The following is a 24,235-nucleotide window of genomic DNA, read 5'->3' as shown; positions in this document are numbered from 1 at the left end:
TCATTTTCAACTCTCTGCTTTCCCTCTACAGTTGCTACGTGTCCCGCCCCGCTGATCTTCTGCCATGTACATGGTTTACTTTAAATTGTGAAGACCCAGCCTACCTTGGAACATACAGTAAGTTGTTATCCCGTAAAATACAAGTGAAAACACTGTGTCAACAGCGTTCGAATCCATGTGGCCTACACAGTGTCCAGCAGAAGTGAACCACCTGACTGTCATTAGTGTCCAGCAGAAGTGAACCACCTGACTGTCATTCAAAGAACGCTAGATTACAAGCCCACGGACCTGATCCTAACCCGGCACTGTTTCGGACTGGTCTCCATTCAGGTGCTCAACTTCCCTTCCCACGTGGATAATACAGAATCAGGGAGTCTCGGGGTAGCAAAGGACAGGAAGGACGGTCATTTGGTTTAGCGTCGAACACCCACTGGGAAGAGGTTTCTCAACAAAGTAACAAACTAGGGGAGACTTAATGAGAAAGGTGAAGAGGCAGGTGGCAGAGAAACCACCACCGCCAGGGCGCAGCGCGCAGCGCAGCATCGCGGGCGGGCGGGACCCCAGGGCACCTGCAGCGGAAGCAGCTCTGCCGCCGCGTCCTGCCGGTCCCGCACACCTCGTGGCATCTCATCCAAAAGTCAGACCGTCCGTCAGCAACGGAAACCGGGGAGCCACATCCCCACCGTGGGGGCCGTGCCGCTCTCGGGAGGCCTCCCCGCGGCTGGCGACACCAGCACCCGGGGGATTCCAGAGCCCCCGGCGCCTCCGCGCGGCCCTCCCGAACCGCCAACTGTCCCTTAGGCCCCAACACCGCCGCCGGGCCCGGGGGACCCGCGCGCCCCCGCCCCACCTGCCTCCTCCGGTCCTCTCCGGGCGGAAAAGGCCGAGCGGCGCGCTCCCCAGCTGGCGCTGTCTCCGAGGGCAGCAGCGGAGCCTCTCGCCGCCGCGCCGCCGCCGACCTGGCCGGGGCCCCTCCCGCCTGCCGCTTCCGCGCCGCGCGCACCGGAGCCGGGCCCCACGCGAGGTCGGTGCGCGCGCGCAGTGCAGGAGCCCGGGTTGCGCGCAGGCCTCGGCCTCGGCCCCGCGCACGCGCCGGGGAGTCGGGGACGAGGCGGGGGACGAGGAGCGCGCGCCTGCGCCCGGAGCCGCGGCGGCCTGGACCCGAGCCCAGTCGGAGGGCGCTTCTCGGGTACTGCAGCGCGAAGGCGCCGCGAGGACATCCCCTTCGCAGCCGAGGCGAGGCCGGTTCTCAGGGAAAGCCCTCCTGGCCCCGGGCAATGGTTGAGGACCACCTGCACAGCCCCTGACAGGCTGGGCGTACCCACCTCGTCAAAACCGTGGACTGGCCGTGGCTGGCCCAGTCTGCTCCGTCTAGCATGCCGGACTAGCTCCTCCTGTCTGGCCGTGCATGGCCCAGAGTACAGATCCTAAAGTCAACTACCTGAGTGCAAGTCCTGTCGCGAAGGCTTTGACAGTGCTATCCCCCAGTTCAGCAATTGCGCAACCAAAAGTGTCAGCAAAAGCAGAGAGGAGGAGTGAGCTGTCCAGTTCTCCTCCCCTACAACTTGGCTCCCTCCTCCCCCATCTCTTCTTTCCCCCTCTCCATCTCCCAAGAATCCAACAGCGGAACATGGTGAAACTAGGACACTAGCAGACGTGAACTCTGACATCCTGGCTCTCTGTCACCTGACACTTGATGAGTTCTCTTGGTGAGAACAGGACCGAGGTATTGGAGCCCGGAGTCAGTGGTGTCACACCACGGAGCAACTCTGAGGCCTGCACGGGCCGCTGCAGTGGACTCCGTGCTCACCTCTCGCGGCGCCGGCAGGAACACGTTGAGTGAATGTCTGCCAGCACCTGCAGGAGCAAAGAATCTGTGATTCTAGGAACTAGAAAAAGACCCCATTCCAGGTGCTTGAATCCTCCTTACAACGTCCTGCCACCAAGCGACCGTTGTAATAAACTCACCTGTAGTTTAAACCTGTAGTAAGAAATTCACCAACTTCAAAGGCAGCCATTTTATCTTTGACAGCCTTTGGAAAATTTCATTCTACCAGTGGAGCTAAAATCCCACTCCCTGCATCTCCTCCTTATGGGATTCTGTTTCTGCCCTGGGGACTCTCAGACCAAGTATGACTCCAATTTAAGGTATCCAGGACACGCACGTTTGTCCCTCGAGGCTGCTTCTTAAATGACACAGTACAATATGACTCACCAGCCTTTGGGGGGACTCTTTAGGACACATTCCAGCTTCTCTAGAGCTCTTGTGTAAGTGTGATTCTCAGGAATGAATGGGTGGCTGTCAAGTGCAGAGAGGAGAGACTGCCACCTCTTTTCTACATCCTATGCTTGTGTTAACAAAGCTCGAAATACAGAAATAGTTGTGTGCAGCCGTCACATCACATTTTTGGATCCGGTGGGGCACATTGTCAACTAAAGCCCACGATATTTATGCAATATTTAAATACCATGGCCATCCCACGTCCCTGGTCAGCTGCCAGTTTCTCTGTCCCTGCAGGCTCAGCACCTTTGTGCCTTCTCAGGGATAATATGTGATTTGGATGCTTCCTCCTCCCCATGAGGACTCCACCTCCCTTCCCCAGCTTTTATCACAATCTCTTCTAGTCTGACCTGCCTACCTCCTTAACTGGTTAAAAGAAGGAATGCAGTTTGCCCTAGGTTGGCTTTAAGCACCTGTAAATGAGGTCTGTTGTCATTAAATCACAAACACTTGTAAAGATCTAAGGGTAACAGAAGGAACTATTAGTGAGGTTTCCACAGGTATACAGCTCACTTTTATTGCTGACTCAAATTATCCCTCTGAGATATTACTCTTATTAAGTGACAAGGTGTGGCTAGCTGAGTTGTTCTTAGCTATAACAAAGGTCTCTGTTAGAACCAGCCGGACCACTGGCTTTTTCTGCTACACCCAAACACCACGCAGTACATATACAAATTCCCACGACTACCAAGCCATCAGCGAGAGCAAGATAGTCTCATAGTCACCTAGTTGCCTTTGTTTTAAAAAGTGAAATTACTCCCTACTAGACCATCCTCAAGAATGTAAGCACGCACTGAAGTCACGCTTCCTGGAAAACCACATGTGGCATACGAGACAGAGACCAGACAATGATACAGGCCCAGAATTTGGAACTGGAACTATCCATTGGGGTGGGGAGACACATGGAAACATGGACCAGCTGTGGCTGTTGAGATTCAATTACATCTGAAGACACAAGGCTCCTGAATGATGTGGCAGTCAACACGAGTGCCAGGAGGTGACCATGCAACTGTGGTCAACATTACCATATGGAGAAGGGCATTACCAACTGACTGCCATAAGGCAGTTTACTTAGCGAATCATACTCGTTTTCACTTTACAAATGAAGAAACAGACTCCAGGAGGCAGTAACTTACCACGGGTACCCAGGGGCAGAAATAAGATTCAAACCTACGTCTTTCTGATCTGAATGCCTATGTTGACCCACTTTTTTGCATTACCTACATATGTTGTTTTCACATTGTGGGTGTAGAAAGCGACAAAGGCCTTAAGACCATGAAAGACACCCAGCTGTCAGAATTGGGGCATCAGATTGGAGTTCAACTAGCAGAAGTGGTTACATGCAAAAGATTAGACCACTGGGCAGAGCCCTTAACAGAGGATATGATCATCAGCACAGAAAACTCAACAGAATCAACAGACTCTTAGAAGTAATAGTAGTTCCGCAAAGTTGCCAAGTACAAGATCAATTTCTAAAAATCAATAGTTTTGTCTACATCAACAGTCAGCCAGTAGGAAATACAAGAGACTATAAGAGACCATTCACAATAGTGATAAAGTTTAATAAACTCTAAAGCATAGTATCCAGGAATTAACCTAACAACTTGTAAGAATTTTATGGAGAAAATTTTAAAACTCTACCGAAAAACATAAAAGAAGACTGAATAAATGAAGAGATATGCCATGAATAGGTGACTTCACATTGTAAAAATGTCAACCTCCAAAGTCAATGTTATACCAACCAAAATTCCAGCAGAAACTAAATTTTTAGGGACCTCATTGAACATACAAAACATATAAGGAAAAATAACATTTCAAACAGTAGACTTGCCCTGCCATATATTATGTGGTTACCATATAGTCATTAAAAATAGTGTGGTGCTGGTATAGGACCAAGCAGAGCAATGAAACAGAATGCAGAACTCAGAAGCAGCTGATGTGTAAATTTACCTAATGGTAGTACCACAAATCAATGAGAAAAAAATATAAATTCTTAAGAAGCTGGCTTTGGGGAAACTGGCTTAGTTTCTGAGGAAAAAATAACATTGAGTGTCCTGTGTCCACCACATGCAAAGGTGAACTCTAGATAAATGAATGGCCTGCACATGAAGATAGAAGATGTAACCTGGTCTATTGTACCCTCAATGAATCCCCAACAATTAAAAAAAAAAAAAAGACAGAAGATGTAGGGGACTATCTCTATGAATGTGGGGTAGGAATTTATTTCATAAAACAAAACTGCAAAAGCAAAAGCCTTGAAGCAAAAGAGTCGGGGATTTGACCGTGTCCCAGTTAAAATTTTTCTAGGTATTCTTAATTGAAGAGAAAGTTAAGGGGCGGCGCCTGTGGCTCAGTGAGTAGGGCGCCGGCCCCATATGCCGAGGGTGGTGGGTTCAAGCCCAGCCCCGGCCAAACTGCAACAAAAAAAAAAATAGCCGGGCGTTGTGGCGGGCGCCTGTAGTCCCAGCTGCTCGGGAGGCTGAGGCAAGAGAATCGCCTAAGTCCAAGAGTTAGAGGTTGCTGTGAGCTGTGTGATGCCACGGCACTCTACCGAGGGTGATAAAGTGAGACTCTGTCTCTACAAAAAAAAAAAAAAGAAAGTTAACAGACAGCTGGCAAATTGAAAAAAGATGCATGGTAGGTTCAAAAGCAACTGGGGATTAATGTCTAAAATTTACAAGGATTTTTTTGCAAACCAACACAAAGAAGCCAATATGAAATATTTTGAAAGCCAATATAAAAATGAGAAAAGCATAGGACTAGGCAGTTCACAGAAGGGAAAACAGAAGGGCAAGCTAGGATGGAAGAGAAGCCCCGCCCCTCACTGGTAATCGGAGATGGAAATATAAACAGTGCAGTACCACCCGTAGCCGCTAGAGTGCTGGTGTGTGTTTTAAATCCAGTTCTCTAGGGAAGGAAAAGTCTGAATTTTTAGTGTTTGCCAACTTCCATGGTACAAATATTCCACCCCTGATTTCAAGCTACCTGTGTGAGTTGACTGAACAAGAAGTGGGAAGAAGTGTGCTCAATCAGCTCTTGAGAGGGAGCCCCAACCACTGCTTTATCCATCAGTGTGGCAGAAATCAGAAAGGTAATCCCTAAGTGCCCATCAACCCATGAATGGATTAATGAACTGTGGTTAATGGTTCATGGAATACTATTCAGCCACAAAAAAGATGGAGACTTTACATCTTTTGTTTTAACCTGGATGGAATTGAAACACATTGTTCTTAGCAAAGTATCACAAGAATGGAAAAGGAAATATCCAATATATCAATACTAGGATGAAGCCAGGAGATGATCTAATACATGCCTACACCAGAGAAAACCTCAATTCAAGTTGGGAGGAAGAGAGAGGAGGGAAGGGGATTGGAGTGCTCCCACCTAATAGGCACAACGTGAGAGCATGTGGCCTACTTCCTCCTGGGTGCAAGACACAGGTTCAGCAGGGACTTTATCTAACAAATGCAAACATTGTAACCTAGTCGTATGTACCCTCATATTAATCTGAAATTTTAAAAAAAGAAAGATTATCCCAAATATTGACAAACATACGGGGAAATGGGAATCCTCGTGCACTGCTGATGGAAATTTGAGCAGGTAAATTCATTCTGTATGTAGAGCAATCTGGTAGCATTTAGTGAAAGAAATGATCAGGTTGTTTTAAGACTCAGAAACCTCCTATGTATACTTCAGAGAAACCCTTACAGGAGTTCCATAAACAGCTTCTTCAGGGAGCCTCCAGGAAGTCAGTCTCTCATTCACGAGGTGTTCTTATCCATTCTATTGCTTTAAATATCATCTTTATATTCATGATTCACAAAGTCCTATCTCCAGCCCTGCACTCCAGACATATATCTGACCGCCTAAACATCCGCTCTACAGTGTACAGCCTACCTCAACTATGAAACCTTCAGAAGGGAACCCTTCCCCGTAACATTCACCGTGTCATAAGTAGAAATGCTCCTCTTGTGTTTATTCCTTTCTTTCTCTCATATTTCTGGGTATTCTAAACCGAAATACCTGTCCTCATTCTTTAAAAAGTGTAAGACATCCTTAATTGAGGATACACGTCAGTACTATGGGAATCCTTATAACCAAGAGCTGCTGGAGGCCCCAGGAACTTCTGACTTCCTACTGTTTCAACTTGGACTTGCCCCCTTGGACCTATCTCCTCTTCTTCCACCTGCTGAAATGGACCACAATGTTCAGCTGAACCATTCAAGCCTTAGTATCTGAATCTTTGGTCCTCAATTCCTGGTGGCACATTCCATTCAAGCCTTAGTATCTGAATCTTTGGTCCTCAATTCCTGGTGCACATTCAAACCACCTGGATATATTTTGCAAAACAAACCCTCAAGACCCTTCAGATAGTCTCACCCAATTGGTCTAATTTAGATTTATGCTATCCTGTAAGTTTACTCTTTCTTTTGTTAGCCTTACTCCCTAAGAAGACACTAACAAATTTTTCAAACCCAGCATGTTTGAAGGCACTGCTCCCTAGGCCTCCAAGAGGGGCCACACCCAGATACCACGTGACACAACCACTTTTAAGGAGGAACAAAGGGAATATTCCATGACATCATAATCAAAATGCCACTCTGGCACAAGAACTAAGTTTTTTTTACACTTGCCACCCAAATTTTGCCCACCAGGACACCTCCAGGAAACTCTGGCACACAAAAAAACAGCATCAAGCCAGTCTCCATAGGGAGGTTAGTTCAATAATCCACCCCTCCACAATTGAAAATGACTCTGACCAAGCCTCTCTAGATATAAACATCATGTTATAGAAAATGTAAGACATAAAAAAGTTCATAAAAAAGCACGACAAAGCTGCAATCAGCCAAATCCAAAAGATGGAAACTCCCACAGAACAGGTAACCCAATTTCAACAACCAAAAAATAGATGGGGGGAACTGTGACAGATCAAAAGAGACGTGAGGTCAACAAACATTTGTGTTTGTGCAGAAACCCTGTTTGGATCTGGCTTCAAACAAATGCGAAAATATTCTTAGGGGAAATTTACCTTTGGCTGGATATTAAATGGTATCAAGAATTTTTTATTAATTTTATTAGGAGAATGACATTATGATTATGTTTTTATTAAAAATTCTTGGGTGGCGCCTGTGGCTCAGTGAGTAGGGCGCCGGCCCCATATACCGAGGGTGGTGGGTTCAAACCCAGCCCCGGCCAAACTGCAACAAAAAAAAAAAAATAGCCGGGGGTTGTGGCGGGCGCCTGTAGTCCCAGCTACTCGGGAGGCTGAGGCAGGAGAATCGCCTAAGCCCAGGAGTTGGAGGTTGCTGTGAGCTGTGTGACGCCACGGCACTCTACCGAGGGCCATAAAGTGAAACTCTGTCTCTACAAAAAAAAAAAAAAATTCTTGTCAGAGATTCATGCTGTGGTATGTCTGAAAAATATTTGATGTCTGGGATTCGCTTTAAAGTGCTTTCTTAAAAATATGTGTGGTGGGGAGATAGATGAAAAAAGAATGCTAAAATATTGATCATTTTTAAAGCTGAATGATCAATAGTGCCTCCCCCATCCTCAGTTTCACTTTCTGTAATTTCTATCACCCACTACCAACCTTGGTCTAAAAATAGTAAATGGAAAATTCCAGAAATAAATACTTCATCAGTTTTAAATTGCACATTAATCTAAGTATTGTGATGAAGTCTCTAGCTGTCATGCTGGGTCCCAGCCAGGATGTCAATCTCCCTTTTTTCCGAGGCTCCGTGCTGTACATTCTCCCTGCCTGTGAGTCGCTTAGTCAACGTGGTGATCAGACTGACCATTGAACTGTCATGGTGATGGTTATAATTGGTCTATTTTATTACCAGATATTGTTGTTAGTCTCTTACTGTGCCTAATTTATAAATTACACTTTATCATAAGTATGCTTGCATTTAAAAAAAAAAATAGTATATATAGGTTCAGGCATCCAGTAGGGGTCTTAGAACATATCCTCTATAGATAAAGGGGAAATGCTGTATATGATTCTTTCTTCTTCTGCAAAATTTGTATATTTTCCACAATACAAAAAGAAGCTTGAAGAGGGCAGGAATTTTAGTCTACCACTGCCATATTCCAAGTACATAGAACCTTATCTGGCACATATTACAAATTCACTGATAAAATGTTTGTTGATTACATAGGCCAAGTTCTTTAAGATTTCATTCTCAGAACCAGACGTCATGGCACACACCTATAGTCCCAGCTCCTGGAGAGGCTGAGGCAGAATCAATAGGAGTTAGAGGCTATGCCCATGCCTGTAACCAGCCACTGTACTCTAGCCTGGGCAACAAGGCTAGAGGGGCAGCAAGACCCCACCTTAGAAAAAATGATTTCATCTCAGTAAAGACAAGACTATTATACCCATGGAATTTAGAAATCACTCAAAGATGTGACGCACTCATATATCACTAAAGCTCCACTGAGTTGTCTTTCAGCAGCTGATGACAGAATGAATCCAAGTTTCATGCCACTTGGCTATACAATGTCTGCAGCTTTAATAACATCTTGATTAGGGGTGGAAAAAAATGTCAGACCCGCAGGAGCTGGCACAGAGTGGGTAGAAGGCAGCTGGCACTTTGTCAACAATGAATCAAGTGACTCACCTAATCAAAGAATGCCTTTGACAGACCAATTAGCTGGTACTGAGTCATGAGAAAGTCCCCTTTGTGAAAAAAGCAGCCTTGATAATAAGATAGCTTCTGACGTTCCTCATCCAACCATATTTGAAACAGCAGGGGACACATAAGGTAAAAATAAATGGGAATTGCTTTTCTAGATTCACAAGGAGTTCAACACAAAAAGGAATAAATTATAGTCTATCTTGTCAAAGCCCATCAAAATATATTATGCAGTATCTTTAACGTCACCAAGATAATCACAACTATGAAGCACTGAAGGGCACTTTGATAGGCAACCGTTTGCACACTGGTCCATCAAATCCTCAGGAAGTTGCTGGAGCCCTGTAAGACTCACTCCCTGTTTTCCAGTAAAATAGGGAGAGTGTCACAGTTGCAATCATGGGCAACCTGGATGGGAGCCCCAGAATCGCCCCTCTCTGGCTCTACCTATACACTAGCAAGTCAGTTACCCTTCCTGAGCCTCAGTCTGCTTCTCTGTAAAGTGAGATGAAGGATACTGGCCTCCAAGTGTTGTATACAGAGCACAAGCCTGACTCTAAGTGAGCACTCAAAAAATTGCTGTGATCAGAAGTCACAAGGATGTGAGAAGAAAACCAATCCCCTGCCAAAGACACAGCGCTGGTACTCAGGATTGCCCCAAATGGGGAGCCCATTGCAGGATGGGGTGGTCAGGAAGACCTTCAAGGAAAAGGCATATTTTGACCATGTGGGGAGGATAATAGATCTAGCTATGTAAACACAGAGCTAGCATTTACTGAGCCTTTAGTATATGCTGTGCATTGTTCCAATTACTCTCGTTCTTGACTCCTATAAGATAAATGTCATTTTAGTTTCACTTTTCCAGGTGGAGAAATTAAGTCACTGAGCAGTTAAGCAGCTTGCCCAAGATCACACAGTAATAGCAGAACCAGATTTTGAACCCAGGCAGTCTAGATCTAAGGATTAAACTCTTGGGCGGCGCCTGTGGCTCAGTGAGTAGGGCGCTGGCCCCATATGCCGAGGGTGGCGGGTTCAAACCCAGCCCCGGCCAAACTGCAACAGAAAAATAGCCGGGCGTTGTGGCGCGCGCCTATAGTCCCAGCTGCTTGGGAGGCTGAGGCAAGAGGATCGCTTAAGCCCAAGAGTTAGAGGTTGCTGTGAGCCATGTGACGCCACGGCACTCTACCAAGGGCAGTACAGTGAGACTCTGTCTCTACAAAAAAAAACTCTTAACCATAATACTTTAAAATTTAAAAGGCTTGAAGGCAGAAAAGCTCAAAGTGTATTTAGCAGATGGTAATACACGTGGAAAAGCCTATTTCTTAGCCCATTCAGGCTACTCCCACAGAACACCAGAGCCTGAGTGACTTACAACAGAAATTTATTTCTCACAGTTCCAGATTCTCAAAAGGCCAAGATCAAGGTGCTGGCAGATTCAGTGTCTGGTGAGGGCCTTGTTCCTTGTTCATAGACAGTCCTTTCTTGTTGTGGCCTCATATGGGGAAAAGCGAAAGGGAATTCTCTGGGTTCTTTCCTAAAGGCACTAATCCCAAAGGCCCCACCTCTAAGACCCCCACATTGGGGATTAGGTTCCAACAAACAAATGTTGGGGAATACAAACAGCCCATTGCAGTGTAGCTGGAGCAGAGCTGGGTAAGACACCGGTAGGAGACGGGCTAGAAAGGCGGGAGCTAGACGAGGGATGCTCGGATGTCACACTAAGGCTGAGAGGCTCTCCTGTGAGGATGAGGAAGAGTCTGCAAGAGTTCCTACAGAGGGAAAGCTTGAGCAACCCACTAGCTCTGTCCAACATGAACACTCCTGCCTCTCCTCGTGCTCTTAATAAAGAAAAAATAAAGAACAATGAAACCATATTTAAAAATTCAAGCATTTTGAAGTGAAATTTAGCAGCTGAAAACAAAATTGCCTTGAGAGCTTAGCCTTTATCAATTCATCTTAGATAGGTTGTTTTTAAATAGCGAACGATTTTTATAAATGACTTCACCACAAACCACTTAGTTTTTATATTTAATGTGCGTTCGATAACTACATGCATTCAAAATGAAGTTAGGACAAGTTATACAGACGCCCTTGGGGGATGGAAATCTATTGTTTCTGCCTTTCCCATCACACCTCATTAAACATGTTCAGCATCACAATGACGCCCACAATCATCATTTTAACCACTTGGTTATCACATAATAATGTAGGAAGATATACTCTTTTGGATATGTGCCCATTAGACAACAGCACAGTCCCAGCAAAGAACAACAGCCACACCCCTTCTGAGGGGGCTGCCCACCCTAGGTACCCTGCTCTTCCTAGCACCCTGGCTTCTGTTTCTCCAGCCTCACCCTGACTCAGACTTCACAGTAGGGAGTCTCTCAAGGTTCAGCTTGTCAAGTGAGACAACACACACCTACTAGGGAGCTGCATCGTCAGCAGTTTAGAGGCATTATTGCTGGTAGCAATAGGTCAGCATCTTTGCAAGCCATATCCAGTAACGTGAAAACATTGTGCCTCTATTGCAAAGGCCGCTGGCCCTGCATAGGTCTCAGCTGCATCTGACCAAAGACACTGGTCTATAGAGTCCTCAGTTTCTATCATCTAAACAGGCACAAGAAAAACGGTGTGGTCTGTGAGGGCAACTCCCACTCTCCACTTGCCAATCACTAAGTGTACATATTTCTTAGTATCAGTAAATACCATTAGATATGTCCCTGTTCTTAGGGCCTTAATCTAAGAAGTAAGATTGAATCCCAGGTTTTAAAGTCAGACATATCGGCTTTGCCCGGGACTGAGGGGCTTCCTGGAATGGAGGACTCCCAGTTTTAAAAACAAAACATGCCAGGAAAACTGAAACAGGTGGGTCACCCTACAGACAGATCAAAATTCAAGTTCTTAATTAGCTTTGTGACCTTAAACAAATAAACTGTCAAAGAATTGGCTTCCTCATTTATAACATGGGTATCTATTATAGCACTTACTTTATCATGTTCCTCATAAAAATTTGATGAGCTGTTATATGAAAGGAACTTAGCACAGTGCCTGATACTGAATAATTGCTCAATAACTGTTAATACTGGATGGAGAATTAATAAGTACAAAATAGCACAAGATTAACGCTGAACTAAACACTAAAATAGGTGTTGTAGGGACTAAAAAGAGATCAGAGAAAATTAGATCATTACAAAAAAGGCTGCATTGATGTACCATTGACAGATAAAATATAGTTTGCCCAATTAAGTTTAAATTTCATATAAACAAGTAATTTTCAGTAGGTATGTCCCAAATTTTTTCAAAAAAATTGTTGTCCATCTAAAATTAAAATTTAACCTATTAGCCAATATTTCCATTTGCTCAAAATGGCAACCCCACATAGAGAGGGCAGAACATACAGTGTTCTTTAGAGGAGGAGGGAAGAAAATATGCCAGGCAGAGGGGTAAACATGAGCAACAGTGAGCCAGAAGGAGAAGCAATGCACGGGACAGGCTTGCGAGTTCTGAGAGGGACACCTCAAGATCCAGGCTGGAGTCCAGACTTGATGCAGATCATCTGGGGGAGTTAGAGGTAAGGTGCCAGGGCGCTGGGAGGCAGGGTAGGGTTGGAGTCAAAAGGAAAAGATGTGTTGGAGGAAAAATGAATGGGACTTTTCAAGGGAAAAGAATGGATCTGAGATGCCCCCATGTTTGGAGCCATCACTCTGAGAAGGTCTCCAGCCAGAGAGATGAAGTTTGTGGCTGCCCTTGCAGTCGACAGGCCCTTGAGCTAGAGTGGGACTGAGGGACAAGAGTGGGATGGATGTGTAGGGAAGGGGATGAAGGGTAGTGAGGTTTGTGGGGAAGATGTGACCCAAAGCTGTGAATATGAACATGTCCTTTCACTAACAAAACTTTCTTGGGGCCCTGCAGTCTCATTATTGATGACCTGAATAAGCAAATATGTGTGAATCTAGAGGGGCCTCTTGAGACAAGTTAACTAAGATCAAGGAAAAAAAAAAAATCGGGCATTTAATGCCCTCCTTGCTCTGCCCCTAGTAGAGAGAAGAGATTAAAGCAACAGGATTTGTTCAGCTCCCTCCTTGTTTTCCTCCCTTCGGAGAGACCCCATAGGGTTCTCCTGCCCACCAGAAATGACTAATCTCTTCAAAGAGAGAGAGTTCAACCCAGGCCAGGGGGCCTCAAGAATGCAGGGCAACTTCCCAGTGGGGGCTCTGTTGCTATTTATGACCTCCTAAGCTGGTTATTTTTCTTCCTGATGTGTACACACGAAACTCTAGTCTTGCGGAAAATGAAGAAGCCATGGCCCCATTTGGTAACTTTTTCCCAGAAAGGCAGTGCTTCTCTTCAGAAACATTCCCTGGCATGAGCCTTTAGTTTTGACTCAAAGAAGCAAATAGTGCAGAATACCTGCCTGGAGACAGACGTAGATGTGAAGCCAAAAACCAACTGTCCTAAAAGGATCTGCTTGGGAATTCAACTCCAAACACCTGGTCAAGTTCTGATTGCTCACACACCATTCGGGGCCCGTCCTGCTTGCTTTTCAAGGTCACTTCCCACCTCTGCACAGTGTGACGCCATAGAGACCCTCCTTTTACCACGCTGGCCCCTCTAACCCTGCACATGCCCTTCCTTCTGCCAGACCTTGCCTGTGACCCACCCACACCTCTCCAAACCCCAAAGCCTTCCAGGGCTGTCCTACCTCTCACTCTGTGAATAGCACCCTAACAACTATAAACTACACTGATTTCTCCCCATTGCTGAGCAGGACACATTTTAAAACCCAATTGTACAGTTTTCTGTTAGTGGCTCATATGAAAGAACTTTGTCTTTTCTTCCCAGTAAGACTGAAAACTCCATGAGTGCTAGAAACATTTCTTGTGTATGCCTATAAGCATTCGATACCTGCTTGCTCAAGTTTAAATTCCGAATTTGCAACAAATGCATCACATTACTGCAAGACATGAATAGTAGGAGAAACTGAGGGGGCCTATAGGGATTCTCCACTATCTGCTCAATTTTCTATGAACCTACAAGTAAAGTCTCTGAACTTAAAAAATGTTTAGTTTAATATCTTTCTCTAAATGCTAAGTTCCTCTCTTTCAAGAGACAGAAGAAAACAAAGAGAGGAAAAAGACAAAGAAGGCATTTAAAAACTGGACTGGTATACAAAGTCTATTGTTTTCCTATATATCAGCGATGAACAATTGGAATTTGAAATTAAAACACAACATCATTTACATCAGCACCAAAAAAAGAGAAAGAGTTATGTGTAAATCTAACAAAATGTGTACAAGATCTATAGGAGGAATACTACAAAATTCCGACGAAAGAAATGAAAGGAAATCTAAATGAAGACATACCTTGTGTTTGTGGATAGAAAGACTCAGTATTGTTAAGATGTCAGCTCTTCCCAAGATGATCTGTAAATCCAGTGCAATCCCAATAAAAATTCCAGCAAATTATTTTGTGGCTGCTGACAAACTGATTTTGAAGTGTATATGGAAAAGCAAAAGACCCAGAATAACCAATACAATATTAAAGAAGAATAAACTCAGAAGATTGATCCTACAGGCTTAAAGATTTACGATAAATCTACAGGAATCAAGACCGTGGAATTGGCAAAAAGAATAGACAAAGAAGTCAAAAAATTAGAAGAGAGAGTCCAGAAATATACCCACACAAATACAGCCAACTGGTCTTTGACAAAGGAGCCCAGACAATTTAATAGGAAAAAGAAAAAGGATAGTCTTTTAACAAACGGTGCTGGACCAAGTGGACTACCTCATGCAAAAAAGTAAATCCAAACACAGATCTTATACCTTTTACAAAAATTAACTCAAAATGGATCATAAACATAAATATGAAGTTCAAAACTATAAAACTCCTAGAAGAGAACATAGGAGAAAATCTAGGTAATTTGGGGTTTGCTGATGACTTTTTAGTTACAACACCAATGGTGTAAAACTCATGAAAGATGAAATTGACAAGCTGGACTTCATTAAAATTTGAAACTTCTACTCTGTGAAAGACCCTGTTAAGATGATGAAAAGGTAAGCTACAGACTGGGAAAAAAACGTGGCAAAACACCCACCTAGCAGTAAAGGACTGTGATCCAAAATACGTAAAGAACTATTAAAATGTAACAATAAGACAACCCAATGTTTCTAATAGGCAAAAATGTCTGAACACCAAAGATGATAAACACAAAGCTAATAAACACCTGAAAAGATGCTAAACATCATCTATCACTAGGGAATCACAAACTAAAACAACAATGAAATGCCACTACACACTTATTAGAATGGCTAAAATGCTAAATGCTGACCACACGGAAGGCTGCTGAGGATGTGGACCAGCAGGAACACAGAACGGTACGTTCACTGTGGAACACAGTTGGACGGTTTCTTATAAAGCTAAACATAGTCTTACCACAGGGTCCAACAAACGCACTCGTAAGCATTTACCCAAGTGATATGAAAACTTAGGTCCACACAAGCTCCTGCACATGAATGTTTGTAGTAACTTTATTCATAATTATCAAAAATTGGAAACAACCAAGACATTTTTTGATCAGTGAATGGATAAACAGTGGAATATTATTTAGCAATGAACAGCAATGAGCTATCACGCCACAAAAAGATACGGAGGAACTTAGAGTGCATATTTTTAAAGCCTATATACTATATGATTCCAACTGTATGACATTCTGGAAAAGGCAAACTTATAGAGATGGTAAAATGATCAGTGGTGGCCGGGGACCGGGGAAGAGGGCAGGAAGAATGAACACGGGAGCACAGAGGATTTTTAGGACAGTGTAACTATTCTGTATGACACTGTAACGGTGTCATTACACATTTGTCAAAACCCATGTAATACACAACACAAAGAATGAACCCTAAGGTGAACGATGGGCTTCTGTTAATAATAATGTATCAGTACCTGTTCATTGACTGCAAAAAGGTAGGGGAAGAGTGGATTATGGAACATTTTTAATACCCCAAGTTTATAGCACTAAACAGACTTTTTTAGCATGCCATTTTATACAAAAGATTGCATTTTTGTAAAATATGTCTAAATTGCTTCACAGTATATGTCCAAATACTGAAACCTGTGTTCATTTGTCTAAAATAATATTATTCTTTGTTCAAGATACTCATTTCTGCCTTAGAAATAAATTTCATCAGAGGGCTGGGTAGAGAGGAGATTCATGGTATAGCAAGACTTACCCAAATCATGTGACTGTCTTCTCGCTGTCACCCAGAAAAATATTTTTCCACCCCTCACGGGTCTCCTCAGCAAGAGTGCAAATTGTTTAGTCTGTTGGTTGGGAGGGTATGGAAATAGTTGTTTTCATAATGGGCTCCCTGGGGCCTGTATGCCGATCCAATTACAGAAAGCCAGGGTGGTGGTGGCAGGCTTTGGCTTGCGTCCTTTGGGTGGTTGGAGTCCTCCTCTGAGGACATCAGCCAGCGTCCCTCCAGGCAACAGACACATAACAATGACACTGCCTGGGGTGCTATGGAGACCAGACATAAAGGGCCAGAGCCTATTAATTATAACACTGGACCTGCCTCTTAGGCTGCCAGCAGCAACAGCAGAGGGAGAAGGGCCTTGAATGGGGCCCGGACCCTCCCTTCACAGTGAAGAAGCAGCCCCCGGAGTTTGGGGGGTTCTGTTTGTGTGTTTGTTTTAGTCCAGGAAATTTGAAGAGACTCTCTCAAAGTCACCGTCATGTTCCTAGGTACGTTGGTCACCCTGTATCCCAGTCGTGGTCTCCTTCCATGTAGGTTATCCTGAAGCTTTGTCCAACTTCTTCCGATGGGCTAAGGAAAGACTGTTTCCAGAATTGGGTATCTCTCTAAGACGCAAGCTTCATTCATGTCATGGAATCTGTGAGACATAAACGTCAGGTCATGGAGTCCAGAATGTAAGAACTGAGGAGGCTGCAGCTGTCCAAGCTCCTTTGTGAGTGGTTGTGTGAGGCAGGGACCAAACCTGCAGGTGGCAGATACAGGCCAGGAGGCAGTTCCTAGGGGTGCAGAAACCGGGGAACAATCACGGGTGGGGACTGGTAACATCCCCACACCTGTAAATCCTCTCCTGGACCAGGCCAATAAAAGGAAACCACCTGGGAGTCCTTAACGTCTTTCTCCACTCACGGAGACTGACCGTTCCTCTCTCTGCAACGTACTTTTGCTTTGTATAGCTTCCTTCTTTTCTGCAATAAAAGCCATAAGTGTGGATTGCTTCCTATCTCTAATCACTCCATTGCAACCACCTGCTTGTGATACAGCCAAGAAAAGAGCCAAAGAACCAGTACAACAGTCCCCCAAGAGGCCAGACCTGACAGTGGCTACCAGCTTCAGAGGGCAGAACCATTCCTCTCTTTGCCCAAATTGCCATACCACCTCACATTGGGCTGCTGGGGTTTTTTTGACTAGTTAGAGACACGTGGGCCCAGTGTGTTTTGAAGTTGTACCCTTCAAACTGATGCACTCTTAGGAACAGAACGAGCAGGGCAGTAACAAATGGCTGAGTCTTTTGGGGTTTCTCTTCTGCAAACAGATCAGCCATCACTTTGAGCTCAAGGAAAGAACCACAGTCCAATGCCAGGCTCAGAGCTTCTCAGTTTGTCCCAGTCTTTGGGAAAGACAAAGTCTAACTTCATTCATTTTAGTGGTGGCACTTTTTGACCCTTTATACTGTAAAAATGAGTTTGATACACATAACAGGGTACACGATCCCAGCTCTTAATAAATTGCAAGGCTTTTTCACCCAACTATTACTGTTATGTCTAGGAGGAAGCTGCTCCTTCCAAAAAGAAAAAGAAAACTCCTGTTATCAGAATCATGCATCTGTTTAAATATGAAAAGTGGTGGGTTACAGCGTAAGAAACACTGAAGAAATGGAGGAGGCATTGATCTGTTCAGCATGTCACAGTGAGGGAGGCCTCAGGGCTTCTGGAATTTTCTTCAAGCAGGAAACCATTGACTAGGAGCAAAGGAGAACACAGTTTCTATTGAAAAAACACAGCTGCCTGTAAAAGTACTTTCTCCCTTGCCTACCTAAGAGACATCCTTAACCTAGAAATGTTTACTACTCTCTCTAAAAAGAATAACCAACCTCTTAGTGTCCAGAATTTTCTATTGATTTTTTTTTTTAATATCTGTAGCAATAGCTACGTTTGTAATGAAAAGAGATGCAAGATCTCGAAATGCATCCGGAGTCATGCACGAGACCCGGGACTTGTCCTAGAACAAGCAAGCGTGGCAAGAGGAGTCGTGAGTCTGTCTCACCTGGGGCTTCTGACTCGGCTGTGCAACAAAAATATGTCAGCAGGATCCACCTCCCCGTGTCCAAGTAGATACCACATAACTTTCTGTAGCTATCCCAAGGCATCAGCCGAGAACCCCACAGCAGATTCAGTAGGTAATTAGGGAAGAGTTGCACAAAGGCATGATTTTCAAGGATGTGGGTAAAGTTTTAAGGAGACCCCCAAGGGAAAGGCAACGCTCCTGGGCAGCATTCACAGCATGTTATTAGCCCAGCCTGAAAGCAAAGAGAGAGAGTGATTTGGGGAGGGGGGTGGCCAGAGAGAGTAGCTGAGTGAGAAAAGTTGTCTGATGGGAGCTGTGGTCTTCCAGAGAGGGCTGCACCCATCCCCTGGGGAACTGGCAGAGAGCCCGGGGGACTCTATACCCCAGCTTTCTGACTCCCTTCCCCTGGAGTCAGAGAGTGGAGGAGCCCCAGCGATGCCATCCTCGAGGACATGGAGGAGCCTGGGAGGGTCTGCAGAGTGGGTCTGCAGGGGGCAGGCAGAAGATGCCCAGCACAACCTGTAGTTTCGTGTTTTCCCCCTTTTGGTCATAGGGTTATAATCTGGGCTAGGCCTCCTCAGAACTCTGAAAAATTACTTTTTCCACTTCACAAGCCTTGGCTCTGCTTTCTGCTATCAAGAGAACATTTCGAACTGCAATTTGAACAGGTTTCATCATGGTTTCTGATGACGAGGCACTGTGTTGACCTTTTGAGCTACAGCGTCAGATCAGGTAATAACTTGGAAGAACAGCACATAATGATCCCTCAGTCTGTTCTTGAGATTGTACTGACACTTGACTGCCTGTAATTATTGGAGCCACTCCAAATTTCACAGTCACTGACTTGAGTGTGCAAAAACGTAATTTTCTCTATTCTTTTATAATTGAGTGTAATTTCTGCCTTGAGCCTCCATTCTGCCTCAAAGCAGAGAAAATTTAATCCAGTCACTTTCAGATAAACGCATTCAAGTTTGGTCATTCCTTAGTCAATTCAGATTTATAATTCAGTCACAATTTAGTTTAAAACTCTCTGCCTTGTTCCACCCCCCTTCCCTAGAATTGAATTAAAGCTTCCAAGGCTTTAAGGAGTCCATTTTTTGGTCTTAATTTGTCCTGTCTGGCTCTGGGCATTGCAGAGGTCAGGTGCTTCTGTGCAAGGGGATCTGGGTGGTCCATGGGCCGCAGGGGGTTATCATTAGTTCTCTCCACCCAGAGACCCTCACCTGACTCTCATGCCTCCCCTGGGTGGACCCACTGATGCTCTCTTTCTCCACCACATTGTACCGCACACAGAAGCCGTCAGGACATCACGGATGCCCTCCTGTGCCACAGATCTGTGGGAGATGAGGGCAGCAGGCCCCAATCCTTTTGTGTCAGGAGACTCTGCCTACTCTGCCACACCAAGATGACACGAAACATTTCTCCCCAAGGCTTACTGGCTTGCTCTCTCCCCAAAGTCAGGATATGGCCAGGAGGGATGCTACAAGCACCCCTTCTCCTCAGGCCCTTCACATGAGGCCTTGAGGTCAGAAGTCGAGCACAGACAGCCCCGCCCACTCACCCACTGACCCCACGGCTTTCACATCCGCCCCATCCCCGGCTCTTCTGTCAGCTCCCTCCCCTTCTCTGGGGACAGCTCCTGTCACACCTACATGCTGCCTTTGACTTTACTGACTTTGCTTTGTGTTTCTCATCCAGCAGCTTCTCCGCAAAACATTGGCTCCCATGGCCACGAGGAAAGGTACCCAAGGTACAATGAGGACATCTGAAGTCCGGCGACATTTCTACATCCATTCTGCCGCAGGGCGGTCGGCTTAGTTCTGCTCACCGTGTTACCTTGAGAGTTACAACCAACAGTAATTCCACTAATTTTATCTCATGACTGAAATTGGCTCATAGGAAAATTGTAAAAGAGGTTGTTCTCAAAACATTTTGGGGAAGTAGCTACTTGAAATGCATCATTTTTGGCACCCCAAGAGCCTCCTTCTCACCCCCACCTGCTCGTTTGGCTATGTAAACTACCAAAGAATGGCATTACGGCCTGTGTTATATCATCACAAGATCCACGTGTGGAAGTCCTAACCCTCAGTACTTCAGACTGTGTCTGTATTTGGACACAGAGTCTTTAAAGTTAAATGAGGCTCAGCACCTGTAGCTCAGCGGCTAGGGCACCAGCCACATATACCAGAGCTGGCGAGTTAGAATCCAGCCTGGGCCTGCCAAACAACAACTGCAACCAAAAAATAGCAGGGCGTTTTGGTGGGTGTCTGTAGTCCAGCTACTTGGGAGAGAATAGCTTGAGCCCAGGAGTTTGAAGTTGCTGTGAGCTGTGACGCCACGGCACTCTACCCAGGGTGACATAGTGAGACTCTGTCTCAAAAAAAAAGAAAAGAAAAGAAAGAAAGTTAAATGAGCTTATTGGGGGTGGGCCCTAAATCAATGGCACTGGTGTCCTTACATGAAGAGGGAAACAGGACACAGACCAACACAGAGGGACAAAGATGTGAAGTCAGAGAGGGAAGACAGCCATAAACAGTAATGATTTGTATACTTTAAAACTGCTGACGGTAGATTAGATCTTCAAGTTCTCACCACAAAAAAAACGGTAAGAATGTGAAGTAATGGATATGCTAACTGGCTTGTAAATGATTCCACAATGTCTGCATGTATCAAAATATCACATTGTTCACCATAAATACACACCATTTTTATTTGTCAATTATACCTTCATTAAATAAATAAAAATTTATCAGGGTATTTTGCAAAATACAAAGTCAGTCTTTCTAAATATGACAGCAAAGATAGAAAGTATAATGGGAAAACTGATGGCAACAAAAACCCTAAACCACAATATCATAAACAGATTAGAAAGGCAAAAGAAAAAATGTAAAAAAGTACTAGTAACACGTGTGACCAGACAAAATGTTAATGTCCTGAAAATTAATAAACATCCTAATTTTTTAAATGAACAAAGGGATATACAGGGATAATCCCTGAAAGAAAATATGCAAATGGATGATAGAACCTATGTATTTTTTAAACATACAAAGTCACTAATGAAACAGTGTATGCAAATTTAAATAAAACGCCATTTTTCCTCTTTCAAATAAGCAAAGATTGTTCTGAAGGATAATGTACAATTCCAGCAGGCTTGGACGTTAATAAAATAGATACCTTTTCAGACTGCTGCTGGGAAGTGTAAACTGGTGTAATCTTTCTGAAGAGCAATGTCATAGTCTGTAGCAAGTCTTAAAAATGCTTTTATTGAAGGGAAGTATGTGAGTATAACTCCCCACTCCTTATGTGTGGCTCACACCCTGACTTGCTTCCAAATATTGCAGTGTGGAAAGGGGCATGGGGAGTAACTTCACTCTAGAGCACCCTGGCAGATGCTATAGCCTGGTGATCAAGGTCAACCCCAAGTCATCAATCAGGTTGACAGTATGTGCCCAGGACATGATGTGATAAAAATGGCATTTCAACTCTGTCATCTTCCTCCCAAAAGCCCATGACCCCAAACCAGTCATGAGAAAAACATCAGACATATTCCCACTGAGGGGCATTCTATAGGATTCTGACCAGGACTCCTCAGCAGCGTCAAGGTCGTCAACAAAAGGGGCTCTAACAAGCTGTTACATCCAAGGGGAGCCCTCGGAGACATAACAGCTAAATGTGATAGGGTAGCCCGGACAAGATCCAAGAACAAAAAAAAGGACATTAGGTAAAAACTAAGGTAATCTGAGTAAAGGAGGGACTTCAGTTAAAAATTGTGTGTCGATATTGTTGCATTAATTATAACCAATGTATCATAGAATGTGAGATATTAATAATAGGGGAACTAGGGAGGGGGAAGTATAAGGGAAGCCAATGCTCAATGTTTTTTTGTAAATGTAGAACTGTTTTGAAAAATAAAGTCAATTTTTTAATAATATTTATGTTATTTAGCTAAGCAATTCCACATCCCAGAATCTGTCCTGAGAAAATAATCACAAATGTAGGTAAGGATTTACCTATTTCAGTACTATTTATAATAGATATAACCTAAATGTTTAATAAACAGTCTGGCCAAAGAAACTTTTTCTCAATTCAGTGAAATATTATAACCATTCAAAATGCCAAAAAAAAATAAATGCCATGCAGAATATCCAATGATATGAATTATCAATATATAAGATATATCTTGTATTAAGCAAAAAACTAGGTTACAGATGATAGATACAGCAAGATTCTGTCTTTATTGAGACAAAAAAAAATTCATTTTGTTTTCCTTTGAGCTAATCTGTGTCTTCCAAACTTTTTTTTTTTTTTTGAGAGACCCAGTTTTACTCTGTCACCCTCAGTAGAGTGCCATGGCATCATAGCTCACAACAACCTCAAACTCTTGGGCTGAAGCAGTCCTCCTGCCTCAGCCTCCCAAGTAGCTGGGACTATAGGTGCCTGCCACAACTCCTGGCTAGTTTTCCTATTTTTAGTATAGATGGGTCTCACTCTTGTTCAGACTGGTCTTGAATTCCTGAGCTCAAGTGATCCACCTGCCTTGGCCTCCCAGAGTGCTAGGATTACAGGCAGGAGCCACTGCGCCCCGCCCATGTCTTCTAAATTTTTGCATGGCCTATTCTTTTTCATTGTGGAAAGGTACACATCACATAAAATTTATCATTTTAACCATTTTAAAATATACGATTCTGTGGCATTTATTTAATATACTCACAATGGTGAACAACCATCATCACTACCTAGTTTCAGAATATTTTCATCACCACAAAAGGAAGCCCTGTACCCATCACTCCAATTTTCCTTTCACCCAGTCCCTAATAACCACCCACTTGCTTTCTGTCCACAGATTTGCCCATTCTAGATATTTTATACCAGTGAAATCATACAATATATGACTGTTGCGTCTAGCTCCCTGTGCACAGTATAATGTTTTCAGGGCTCATCCATGTTGTAGCACATATCACTACTTGATTCCTTTTTATGCTGACTAATATTCCATTGTATAAATTACCAAATTCTATTATCTGTTTTTCAGTTGATGAATCTGTTTCCATCTCTACTGGGAACAGTGCTGCTGTGAACATTCATATACAAGTTTCTGTTTCAACATATTCCTGCTATAATTTAAAATGCTATTCCTAAAAGATAATATCTAAATCATACTCACTAACTCATCCTCTCTCTATTAGTACTGATTCTCTCAGAAATTTCCTAAATTTGTTTACTTGTGTTAAACGACCCAATCTTCCATTCCTTGCATTTGTGAAGTTTCTACACCAAATTATCTAAAAAAGATGTTGAACGCTATTTTTATTAGAAAAAGAAACAAAATTTCGATGACTAATCTTTTCAATTCAAAACACACAAATTGAATTAAGTAAGATCTTGTAAAAATGTATATTTTTATTATGATATTTGAGATTAGCTCAGATTTTATGTCTCCCTTTGGCTAATTTTGAAAGTAAAGATGATATTTGTAATTCTATCCATTATTGCTAAAGTTCTACATAGCATCATATAAGCAAAAGTAAAGAAAACAATGTTTACATCTAACTCTCATATCCACAGTGCAGGATTTCAAAGTTGCTAGTCTGCACTAGAGGTAAGCCGAGTGCTTCATTTTAGCTTGGCTCAGAGTTGGGCATACTGTCTTAAGAGAAGTTTCAGACTATTAATCAAAAGTGCTATGTGGAAATACTGCTCAGCTATACAAAGGTGTGAATTATTAATACATATGACAACATGAAAGACTCTTGGTATACGTGTGTTCAGGGAAAGAAGCTATACCAAAAAACTAAATACTGTATGATTTCATCTATATAATATTCTAGACAATAAAAACTAGCTGATAGGACAGAAAGGAGATCAACAAAATTAGAGGTTGGATGAGAGGAGGTAGCAGGCAGGAACTAAAACGCGGCATGAGGGAACGTTGGGGGTGGTAGATGCATTTATTGTCTTGATTGTGGTGATGGTTTCATGGAGGTGCGTATGCGTACGTG

At 43.7% G+C, this 24,235-nt stretch overlaps 1 protein-coding gene across 8 annotated transcripts in view; it reads right to left on the bottom strand.

Annotated features, from left to right (window-relative positions):
- Positions 1-16,398, bottom strand: part of CLIP4 (CAP-Gly domain containing linker protein family member 4) — a 79,371-nt gene extending 62,973 nt beyond the window's left edge. For 2 of the 8 annotated variants that reach the window (XM_053588726.1, XM_053588733.1), the window contains exon 1: positions 851-1,050. The gene's annotated coding sequence lies outside the window, so the exon portion shown is untranslated. Of the gene's footprint in view, positions 1-850; positions 1,051-1,325; positions 1,587-1,686; positions 1,706-1,968; positions 2,045-2,215; positions 2,438-16,145 lie in introns of those variants that run through there. The other 6 variants (XM_053588730.1, XM_053588727.1, XM_053588731.1 and 3 more) reach the window with 6 other exon arrangements.
- Between the last annotated feature and the right edge of the window lie 7,837 nt (positions 16,399-24,235).

The sequence above is a fragment of the Nycticebus coucang genome, chromosome 4 (assembly GCF_027406575.1).
Source record: "Nycticebus coucang isolate mNycCou1 chromosome 4, mNycCou1.pri, whole genome shotgun sequence".
NCBI classification, from domain to species: Eukaryota; Metazoa; Chordata; class Mammalia; order Primates; family Lorisidae; genus Nycticebus; species Nycticebus coucang.
This window is presented reverse-complemented; position numbering and strand designations above follow the sequence as displayed.